This window comes from Manacus vitellinus, unplaced genomic scaffold (assembly GCF_001715985.3).
Source record: "Manacus vitellinus isolate BGI_N305 unplaced genomic scaffold, ASM171598v3 scaffold_19_pilon, whole genome shotgun sequence".
NCBI lineage: Eukaryota > Metazoa > Chordata > Aves > Passeriformes > Pipridae > Manacus > Manacus vitellinus.
The window spans coordinates 3,292,060-3,304,499 of NW_021939395.1; positions in this window are offsets into that span (position 1 = coordinate 3,292,060).

Consider the following 12,440-nt stretch of genomic DNA (forward strand, 5'->3'; position numbering starts at 1 on the left):
AGGTGTTCAATACATATTTTCTAAAATCTTTGCTGTAATCTCTTTTGCTTTGAACATTATTGGCAAAATTATCAGAGTCGTCCTGGCTCCAAGTGTGCTCAAAACAAAACAAAGGCAGCCCGACTGCCAGGTTAATGAACTCTGGAGGAGATCTCACCCCTGCATGCAAACAATCTGTGTGTCATGGAAGATGACAAGAAACACAGTCACAAATGGCAGTATCCCTGGTTGCAGTTGCCTCTTGACTATAAATATGGCCAAAAGTTGGTAGACTCATTGGGAAAACCTGAGCACTTGTTCAACCAGGTTGTAAAGGGCCGGAGCAGTTCAGTCCTCAAGGAACAGCTGAGGGTTCAGCTGTTCAGAGCACACCCTGATTCTGTTCTCTGAAGAGATATTTTTCAACAATCTGTACCTTACAATTTTTTAAGCACTCCTTAAATTAAAATTGAGGGCTTAAGTGATAAAAACTACACTTTTTTCCTAGTTTGATTCCCCTGCAGGGCTGGGTGACTTTGCACGCAGCAGAAGACAAAACAGGCTTTTCACTGAATTTGTAAGCAGCCAGACGTGTAATGATCATGCTAAAAACACACTGGGAGAGGGCACAGTGTCAGGCCTAAAACACCCCTTTCTGCCACAGTACTAAACCCACAGAATAATTGTCTCCAACAGAATTATCCGTGTTGTCATGCACAGGGTGAGCTGTGCAGGGCGCCTGGAGAGGATGGCAGTGACATTAGTGGCAGAGTTCAGCTGCCTCCTCAGCCGTCTCCAGGGATACATGGCCTGTGTTCACCCCATGCCTGACAGGTGTCCTGGTGTTCCCTGCCTGGGCAGTGCCAGCTGCTGGCCCAGCTCCCTGCTGGGATGGCTCTGTGCAGGCTGGGGGGCAGCTCAGGGGCTTCTGCTGTATGTCAGGCCAGCCAGAGCCATCTCCAGAGTAACAGTCTGATCATCTCACACTCTTCATATGCCCTCCCTCCTTTTGGTCCAATGGCTGTTTTTGTGGTCTGGGGTCTTCTAACACCTCCTTGTATTCCTTTTCCATGTCCACGTGGGCAGCCCATTATCTGCTCCTCCAGCTTGGTCCAGCCTTGGGACCCTCCAGGGTCTCAACCCTTAGTGAAGGTATCCAGTCTTTCCATGTCAGGGGTGATGAAGGGGCAAACAGGAATCCTCTCCTAAAGGAATGAATGTAATCCTTAAATGATTGTTAAGAAATTTAACTGTGGTAATTCCCAAATAAGCCACGAGATGGCAAGTTATGATTGCATTAGGCACCTCATACTCCTCTCACAACAGCAACGAGGCAGTCAACAGGAAAAATCAAATTACAATCACTGGGATGGCAAAGGTACATTTACAGGAACCATTTATGAAATCTAATGTTCCTTTTCTCTGCCTTTAAACTTGCTGGCATTCTCTGACATACAAAGGACTATTTTCCTCAGTATTTTCTGGTTTGTTTGTTTGTTTTAAATAACAAAAATAAAGAGAATTGAGAGCATTTTCTCTGTTTCTTAAATATATTCTAAATAGTTTGGAAATAATGATTAAAGTAAAAAGTAATGAACCTGTGTTTATTTTTTCTTTTTGTGGGAGGACACGAGGACCCATGAGTCAAAAGCTGGAGATTAGTGATAATATTCGAGTAGGAATACAAGAATATTCCCACCTGTCCATTGCCATTCCTTGTCTGATTCTTATACCATCATTCATGCCAGTGGAGGAAATCTGTTCAGCTTCGGCCAATTCTGCAATGATGACTCAGCAGATAAAATGCTTTAGAATTTAAAAGATAAATTCCCTATAAAAACGTGATGTAATATAATTACTGAATAAAGACAATTTTTATAAATTCTGTAAGGCTGATATTTTAACAGGAAATGGGCTAGATTCTACACCTAAGCCAAGTCTTGATCAAAACAGTTAAAGTCAATTTAACAAACGATGTCAAGGCAATTTATCAAGCCAAAACGGCTTGGTAGAGATGTGTATAGACAACAAAGAAAAGAAGAGAAAAGTTGATTTAAAAGTTTTTCTACAAAAAGATCTTTCAGCAAGTGGAATTTGGGGCAGAATTATCAGAAGTTCTTAGTTTACACCCCCCCAGCTGCAAAGCACTTCCAGCTTTCCAAAATTGTCTTCTGATTCTTTTGGTCCACAAGAAATACTGTGGAAAAGGGTAAGTGCTACGTGCTTCTTTAATAAAACAGAACAAATGGCCTCTGTTGTATGAACACATAATTTAAAAATTATGGTCCTGAATTCCTTTGTTTAAAAGTAAAGCTAAAGGAAAGAAACCTTTCCAACAGTCTGAGAAAGGAAACAATATGCTTTCAGCCTAAAGACACCCTTTAAATGTCTGAACTATGGAGAAAAATCCCTTTTGGAAGATGAAGTCTTTCTGCCATTCTGGTTGCAAAGAAACACACTAGGTGCAGTTATTGTCCATGCTGAGGTGATAGTCTGACTCAGATCACTGACTTACTATTTATTTGCTTTTTCACATTACAAAAACCCTATTTTATGGCATTGCTTGTGGTTTCATGAGAAGCCAAATCCTTCATCCGTGGAACGGAAGCAGCTGTTCTGTTTCCAAGATGTGCAAATACCACTGCTGAAAGGTGAGGCAAGGGAGGAGAGAATATGTGTGAAAACATGGAAGGAACCAGTGTCCAGGTTAGGAATCAAGAGTGAAACCCTGGTTACATTAAAGCCTAAGGGAATTCTGCCTTCAATTCTATGGCTTTCCAGATCTCCTTTGCCTGTAGTGTGATTGTCCTCTCTCAAAGTTCATCCCTGCCCATGTTTGCTACTTTCTCCTCAGGTAAAATCTTCGCACTTCATCTTATCTGTTAGGATTCATTAGCATTTAACAATGAGAAATCCCCTCAAACTGCTGGAACCAAGCTCGTCTAGCAAGGAATAACATTTTCTACACTCTGTGAATTTGAGTGGCAGACAGTATCACGGTACAATGCATCTATTCATGAACATTTACATCATTTATATCCAACCCTTCATCTTTCAGCAGCAGTTAACTGACTCCGTGACTAAACAGCAATGCAAAACCTCTGTGACAGTGACAAGTGGTGATAACCAGCCTGCTGACAGCCTTTTCCACGTGCACTGCTGTGCTTGTTTAAAGAACATCATGAGCAATTCATCTTCAATACAGCCTCATTGCTGCCGGCTTATCTCAGGTAGACCTTGAAGGTCAAAGAGAAGGTAGCTCTGTTTTTGGAATAATAGGGGTGTCTGGTTTTATTCAAGTCCACGATAACTGTCAAATCAACTTCAACAGAACCAGGATTTTATTAAGGGCTTCACTTCAAATGTGTTAAAACATCAGCTACTCACAGGAAGTTGAGCTGTTGGGGGTGTGTCTTGTTTTCTGTGAAAAGACAGGATGAATTAGGAGAGTATGTGCTCTAAATTGCTAGAAAAGATGAAATGATGTACTTGTTCATCATTTGCCAGCTCCTTGCTTCCTTGTATCCTGGTTTTTCTTTACAGCATGAACTGCTTCACTTTTGTGTGTTTGTGTACATGTACATTCATAGAAATCAACATACACGAGGCTTTTTTTCCACAGAGATCTGAAAAAGGTTGGGTTCAGTTAACAAATTCTCTCTGCTCAAACACTACTCTGAAGTGTGCTAGAAACCAGCTTTGATCCTGACAACTGCCAGGACAGCATGGAAAACCCAGTCCAAAGGGAATAAAGCTGCCTGTGGTGTGCTCTTCCAAAACCCTGGTCCAACACCAAACCTTAGCAAGGGGATTCTTCCCTCAAATATGTGGTGTATATATGACAAACACCAGGATCTCCCATCTCACCCTGTAAGTACAGCCTTGGCTGGAGTATTTGCTGCCTTTTCTGTTGTCACCATAAAGGATAAACTCTGCCAAAAGTAGCAGGTCTACTTCTCACTGGATGTGTGCTGGGCTCAAGTTAATGTAGGACTCGAGTTGGCTAACAGGGTTATATGTACTTAATGTGCACATCTATTACCCTTCTGTTTTAAGATGTGTGAAAATTATTCAGGGACTAATATTAAAAATAAGATAATAGTGATTAATTTTCCACAATGATCTATTTGGCTTATATTACCTGAATCAAATATACGGTTCAAGCTTCACTTGCCTGAGCTTTCCTGAAAACAAATAAAGTCGAGTGCAGTTCACTGTCAAAGCCGTCTACATATGAAACAAAATCAGCAGGAAGAAAAAGGTCTGAATCATTAATATCTGGAAAATGTCAAAATAAGTGGAGCACAGCTGTCTGAACAATAAACAGATGGCTAGCAAGAATGGGATTATTTATCAATAAACTGATAGGGAGCTACAATGAGGGCTGAGGCTCTACTTATGCCCAGTTTTACTAAAAGGATTCACGCTCTCCAATTAATTCAACAAATAAGTAAGCATATGATTTTTTAGCTTAAAAAAACTTATTATTCTCTTCTTAAATTAAAATCAATGGAAAAATTTTAATAAAGTCTGATTTCTTAGCCTATATTCATACCAGCGTCGAAAATGCAATTCATTATTTATTATCATAAAAAACAAACAAGCTGGAAACCTCTGTGAGATAAGAATAGGAATTACAAAAATAAAGCTGAAGTTTATATTACATGTGCATTGAAAGTCAAGAACATATAATGACAGATTTATACATAAAGAAAATTACTCCTGTATCCTACTCAGTGATTACAATGAGAAAGGTAAAACATGTCTGACAACTTATTGCCTTATAAACATGTTTTATATTTAAAATACTCCATACTCTTCCCATTTTTGCATTATTCATTAGTAGTTCTATTTAGTTACAAGAAACAAAAACTTAATTTTTATGTACAGATAGCATTACATTAACTGCAGTTACATTTAAGCCTCCTGTAATTAAAGACATTTAATCCCAAATGCTAAGAAAAAGCCTCTGGAGACCATTAACTTGAAAATTTGTTTACAACTTTTGGATAGGATTTGAGGATGCTAACTTTCAACCCTGAAAAAGTCACCTCGCTATTTATTTAAATTAAACTTTCATGGATTTAAAATCCAATTTAAATATTCATGACAAATATGCTTCTTATTTAGGGAGAAATGCATGCATTAGAAAGCATACTGATTAAACTCAATGTAGTTTTAATGGAAACGGGTAAACTCTTGATTAGTGGCCAGTAAAAATCTGTTTTAATTTACATAAACCCACATCTTCTCTTTGAACCCAAGGTCTACCTCATTTAACTTTGTGTCGCTTGACATAAATAATTTTAGTATTGTTATACCACTGCTAATGACTTTCAGCAGAATCTTATAACATACTCTGACACAGGGTTTATAATATTAATGCTAAAAAAGAAGATGAATACAAAAGAGCAAAGAAATAGATTTATTTCTTGCTGCATCATTAATTTTTAAGTCGTTCCTCCTAAACTATCAGTAATTTTTTTTTTCAGCTCTTGATTCAGAAATATCTCTTGCTTTTACAGAAAGCCTGTTTCAACACAGGAGATTTGCAGATTTTTAGTCACAATGAATTCCGTGTTGCTTTCAGTCACAGCCACGCAGCAAGTGGAACATGTGTAGTAGTTTAGCCTGGGCCTTCCTTGGTGGCCAGTTTGTAACCAAGAAAGTGCCCATATTACCCGGTATTCCCTACGATTTTTACGTGAGCCAGGAGCATAAGAAGAAAGGAGGAGAGGCCTTCACCCTCTTTCCTTCCAGTGGCTCTGAGGGTGCGGGTTCCCTGTTGTTGGTTCTGCCGTGGTGGGGAGTGAGGCCTGCTGAGGCCTAGTGAGGCCTAGTGAGGCCTAGTGAGGCCTGGTAAGGCCTTGTCGACCTTGGGAGACGGAGGTTGCCGGTGGTCATTCCAGCACAATTTTCTGTTGTCCCAAAGAGAGTAGTAAGATATTCTTTTGCTAATTCTTTAGTTTGCTAGATCCTGAGTTTCTGATCGTGTGTATATCTATTTTGGTTTTTTTGGTTTTTTTTTTTGGTTTTTTTCCCTTCCCCCTTCCCTTTCCCTTTTCCTTTTGAAACTGTACATATGTTTCAATTGTATATAAATGTAATATAAGTGTAAATGTATTTATATATATTACTTTAGCTGCCTCTCTCTCGTTTTGGTTCTCTTGGTGTTTTTCTTTTCCCTTGATTTTGGGGGAGGGGGGGAGCTCTTGTGGTGAGGTTTGGAGACTTGGCAGGGAGCCAGCTTCAAAACACCTCAGCATGGCAGCCAGTGAGGAATCCACGTGTGTGTGAACACAGAGCGATCACAACCAGCGTTAATTTACTGCTCACAGCAGAAATAACCTGACACCTGGTTTGGCAAAATGGAAATTCAAGCCAAGAAACACTTGAGAGTCGTCACTCAAGGCACCAGCAGAGCAGAGCTGGCTGGGTGAACATCTATTTACACCTAAGCCCTGCAGTCTGTACCCGAGGAGGGCTCATCTACCCAAGCAGTGACACGGTCTTTTACTCAGCAGGAAAGAGCAGAAAATGGGCAATGTCATTTTCTCCTTTATGTCCAACCATTCCCCATACCCAGAACCAGCCGGGAAGCAAATCCTAAATGTTTTTGTTTTGAGACAATGTGTATAATTTTAAAGTGCTTTTGCTGAATGGAGGTAAAACACGTCATGCAGAACGGTTTTTAACTCCATATCTTGTTCTCTTATTTGTCTTATAGGTGCACACATTATTCCTTCATCAGGAGAAAGCAGAACAATAAAGAAAACACTTAAATGCAGTAAGAGCTCTGGTCTGGTGAGCAACAGAAAGGTAAAAACCTGGAAGTAGCATCCTAGAACAAATAGGTTCTTCATGGTCATCAGCAAGACTTGTTTGGGACCACTGTTAACTACTGAGGCCACAGAGCTATTCAGTGATGTTGAAACATATTTTCATCATAAAAGTGATAAAAAGGTTAACTTGTAGCTTTATCACAACAAATATCTGAAACAAGACTTGTGGCAGAATTAAATACAAGGAACATTCACAACATTTGACTTAGATTCAATCCCTTACAAACACTTAAATGAACAATTGAAAATCCTTCAAGATCCCTCAGATTAAAAAGGCACACTTAATTTGGCTAAAGTTGGCTGCAATTTGCATCAAACTGTACTGTTCCAAGCCTTATATTATCAACTGAAATACTTAAAACTGAAAAAAAAAGAGATACACACATTTAACTGGATTTTTAGAATGAAAAGAACTACAGTCAATGTCAGAGCAGTTGTTGGCTTCAGAGAGCACTAGGCCAGGCCTGATAGCACCTGGTCATGTTTGTAATATAGGGCATGAATCAACTAACCCACAAAAATGCAAGAGATACTCAAGGATGGCAGTAAAAGCAGAATTGAGTGCAAGAAACTTGAATACAGTCAAGCATAAAGAAAAACACATAAAGTTTGTGAACAGTACATGGAACTTGCAATTAATACTACGTTTAACATGGTATTAATGCTAATAAACTATTTGCCAGGTGGGTGTAAACCACAGTGATAACCTGTTTACAAGAGTAAAATATTCTAGGAGCAGAATTCTGTCTCATCTGTGGAAACTGTAAAAATATATCAGGGTTCTAGAGGGCAATGAGAAAACAGTTGTGGTAATTAATTCTAGTAAGTAATTGTTGACTGAAGGATTTGCAAAGTCCCTGCCTGTGAGATGAGATCAGGTCTTTTTGCCCCTGGGTCTGACCCGATTAAAAAAAACCCACACAAACAAAAAAGGCTTAAATGTTCTCTGAAGAATTGTAATTGACATAAAAAACCATTAACATGTAATTATCATGCTTTGACTTCATAGCATCTCAACAGCCAGATCATGAAAGATGGTACAAATATACACTTTGCACACTTGCAGAAGCCTGGGTGAAATCATAAAGAAATCTTAATGTAAGCAGGACATGGCTAAATATTTAAACAATTATCTCTAGTGAAAACCAAGGCCATATTTCTGTTTGGTTGCTCCTGCACCAACAGGCAAAGAAAACTCAACCCAGGAAGTTTTAGCCTTTGGAGCAAAACTTCCAGAAGTTTTATATTTCAGTGTGTCCACCCCTCCTCTCTTTCTAGTTTTTTTGTTGTTGTTTTTTGTTTGTTTGCTTTTGTGGGGTCTTTACTTTTTTTTTTAATTGAGCAATTTGTGCAGTGGAATCTTTCAGTTTAGGACTCCAGATATATCACAGAGAACAATAAGTTTTAGCATCAGATATCAACCTCTTATTTAATATGTAAGATTCAAAATTCAGCAATGAGACAAATCTTCCATTTTGTCAGAAATCAATATCTAATTTACCTTAGCAGTACTTCAGAAGCAGAATTCATTGGAAGTTATCACTAGAGTGGGTATCTGTGCTAGCTCATTTGCAGCTCATAATTCAAAAATCTATTTTAAAGACATGTTGTCCAGTACAAAATATTACACACAAATGAGCTTGTTACAGTCAACACTTTCCTTGAAACAACACAAATATTTTTCATTAGCAAGTCTCATCTCTGAGAGATCGTCTTGTCTGTGCATTAATTACACTGCCCTTTGTGCAAATGAATTTAGTTCCCATGTGCTCTGGGGCAGGGAATGCATGCTTTTTCACTCAAAATAATTTGGCAACTATAGCATGGCACTGCAATGTAAATAAATGCATTTTTATTGCAGACACACCTAAGAACATGCATGACTTTTCAAAATCCTTGGTGCTGTAAACTTGTAGAGGATACTTATGTCTGACATTCTCTACCTCCTAGAAGGTTCCACATTTAGTTTAAAACAAGAGATCAAAGAGTGGGAGAAAAGTTTGTTGTTTTGTTGTGGTTTCTTGCAAGACAGATCATCAGATATTGGCACATACTCCAGCAACTTGCTATTTAACCCACGTGACAAGGCTTTGCCTCCTTTGCACTGGATTTAATATTCTATAAATGAATGATTTACGTGTAAGTGTAGAGAACTGAAGGTCTTTATTTAAAGGATTTAAAATTTCAGATTTCCAGAGCTTACCACAATTCTAAATTGGGATTAAGACAGAAATTTTTCATTTCCTAGATCAAAACTTAAAAACTGTAAAACCTTAATGGAAAAACTGTTTCAATTCCTAATAGACATTTCTGTTTGTTTCAATAAAGTGTGAAAATAAGATGTATTACTCAGACATCAGCACTTAAAGATCTAATGATTTGTTATGTCCTGTTTTTTTCATGTATCCTGAAGTCATTTGACTGTTTAACCACAGAAAAATCTATCAGTAACTACTAAAGAGATTATGAACTTCTTAGTAGATTTTTGCTATTAATTACCATCAGCTATTTCAAGAGTAAATCCCAGTGATGCAATCTCAGCTAAAATAAAATAAGCTTGTCTCCACAAATTACTCTCATCAATACCCAGAGAGAAATTTACAGGTTTTCTATAGTTGCTACTTGGGTATGTTTTCTCTTGAAGTTATAAAATCATAACCAGTATAAGCCACAAGGTGACACTTTAGGACTACTGGAAAGAGATTATCATCTTGGCAAAATAAATGATTTTGACACCGGAATGAACTGGGCCAATTATTAAGTACACAGCAAGTGTGAAATTGGTCTAAGTCTTTTCTGAAGGGGATTGATTGCCTGGCTGCTGAGAGGCAGGCAGCCAAGTGCTGTATTGACCCACAAGAAGAAGAAAGGAACTCAGAAAAATTTTATGGAGGGGTCTACCTTCCTGTTCTCAAAGCCATAAACCAATTTTATTTATGGAGATGAAATCCAAATCAGAAGAGTGTGCCTGACTTGAAAGGCTTGCATTTTCAAGGAGAGCACCCCCAAACCTGGCACTTAGAAGTGGCAACATGAGATAGATGTGTGTGTAGCTGGAAATAAACCATACATTCAGCAAGTCCATAGATCACTGACACTTGTTTCAGCAACTGTTCTCTAATATGCTGCAAATGAAAGAAACTGGGTTAGAAGACATCATTTCACTATGTGCTCAATGGACAGCTCTGCCACAAGCTGCAGAATCAATGCTGGGTTCTAACAGCAAAGTTGTTATTAGAAAATTCTGATTCAATACTAACAAGTCTTTCTAGAGAGACACCAATTCTTAGTAAATCCTTGATGCAATTTGATTAAAACCCCAACCTTTCTATAACAGATAGTGCCATAAATATTGAGCACAAAAATACAAACATTTCAAAACAAGGAAAAACCTGTCAGTGGTCACCACAGAGAAGAGCTCAGTGCCTGCCCCTCCCATTCCCCTCATGATGAAGCTGTAACTGCAGTGAGGTCTCCCCTCAGTCTCCTCTTCTCCAGCTGAACAGACCGAGTGCCCTCAGCCACTCCTCACACGGCTTCAAGGGTCTTCACCATCCTCATTGCCCTCCTTTAGACACTCTCTAATAGCTCACACAACCTGAGCTAGAGTTCACCTCTCACTGCTCTGCCAAGTCACCCTGGAACACAGTATTTGCTCGCCTTAGTTGAAAAAGTCAATTTAGTTGACAAGTCAACTGAGGGCCCTCATGTAGCCCCTTGAAAAAGAGACAGGTGGACATTATTTCCCTGGTTTTTCATCTCTTAATCTCAGAATGTCTTGCTGAGATAGGTAAAGAGATAAAAGGACTTAGGACTTTCTTGGACATTATTGTACTGTGTTAAAAAGCACAGTGCAAACCTGTTTTTCCTAAAGTCCCAGCACCTGTTAGACAATGATGTGTAAAGTAAGTTGATACTTCACTTTCTAAAATTCTGAGCATTCATAGAAAAGCAAAAGCAAACAAGACTGAGTTTCTTGGATATGGAGAAAAGTCTAAAAACATAGCAATACCATTTATTCTCTGTAAATTTGACAGAGATTTATAGATTTTAAAACACTTTTTTTTTTTTTTTGCTGTTAGTTTTAGTACATTCTTGTCTACTTGAAAAATTTCCTTTCCCTACTGATTTTACCATTTTCCAATCAGCAGCTTTTTCCTCCCCTTTCCTACAGGGAATAGGCTATCATGGCAGACTTTCCTTTATTTGTTTATGTACCTTTGTATTATTAATAAGCCCTGGGAAGAGGGTTTGTTACTTAAGCTCCCTCTGCTGGCTCTCCAGCAGCAGAAACACAACAGATGAAAGGTTTTTCTCTTGCATTCCCTTTTTATTAGGCTTAGAGCTGGGAAACTGCTGTTGCCAAGGTTAGAGAGCACTTCTTCCACAAAGGAAGTGTAGAGGACTCAGAATACTAATGTAATAAAGAAGCTACTGGAACTAGGGACAGTAGCATCATGTATAAAATATTACTTAGGTAAGTCTGTACTTACTGCCTGCAGCACTCAGCTTCAGGCAAGGCACCCACAAATTGGGATATGCACTTCCTTCCACCCCTCATTCTCACCTGCTCAGGATTTAATGCCAATTGTGTTATTGACAGTCATAAAGCTTTCTCAATTATGAATATTTCACTCCCACCATTTCAAAATGTACTTTGGATATTTAGGTCTTCACTAAGACTTTGTATACAGACTTTGCAGATTGAAATGAGTTCCTACAGGACTGTGAATTCTGTTCCAGCTGTTCCACGAGGATGTAAAGGATATTAATTCTCCCCCAGGAAAATTTAAGAATCTCTTAAAAATAAAATAAAATTCTATGATCTGCAAATTAACAAACAAGAATATAATTTAATATTCCTCATGATTCACAGTTTCATCACCTGATTTATATTAGCTCTGCACCTGAACTGAAAGGATTTGGAATAATTCAGAGCATATTGTTGAAGCATGATTACTAAGGGTATGACAAAAAAAGCACCTTGAAGGTCCCTGCAAAAGCCAGGAAGGGTTAAACAGACAGATTGAGGAAACTAAGGATGTAGAAGAGATTAAAATCCATAGGAAATAAAGTATGTGATTATTTTGGCATTTGGTTTATATTTCATTTAAGTTCATCTAAAGGACTGCCGGAAGACTTACTCTCTTGAAGGAAAGAGAAACATTCCCTGTTTGTTTCTGTCATCAGTAAATAACCTTTAAGTGTTCTCTGAAATATTTTCCCTCTCCAGGAGTTTAAAGAAATGACACCACCAGTTCCCAGTTGCTTTGCTAGAAGGATAAAGAAGAGGCAGAGGGTTCATAGTGCTCTTTCCCTATTGCAGACAGACATCCCATCTCTCAACTCTTCCCTGCCTCTTTTCCCCTTCTGCTAAAGAGCTATCTAGGGCTAAACTCATCACTTGGCCAAAAGCAATGGAAGTTTTCCCATCTAGTCAAAGAGTGCCTAAAGGTTTAATTTGGATGGTGAACTGGTTCCTTCCAGTGTGACAATCAGGATTGGGCATCCAAGAAGTGGGCTACTGTTCTTGCTAAATTAATGCTATTTCCCAACCAGTTCCATGCAGGTCGATTTTTCATTATATGACACTTGCACATAAAAAGTTCTTATGAATAC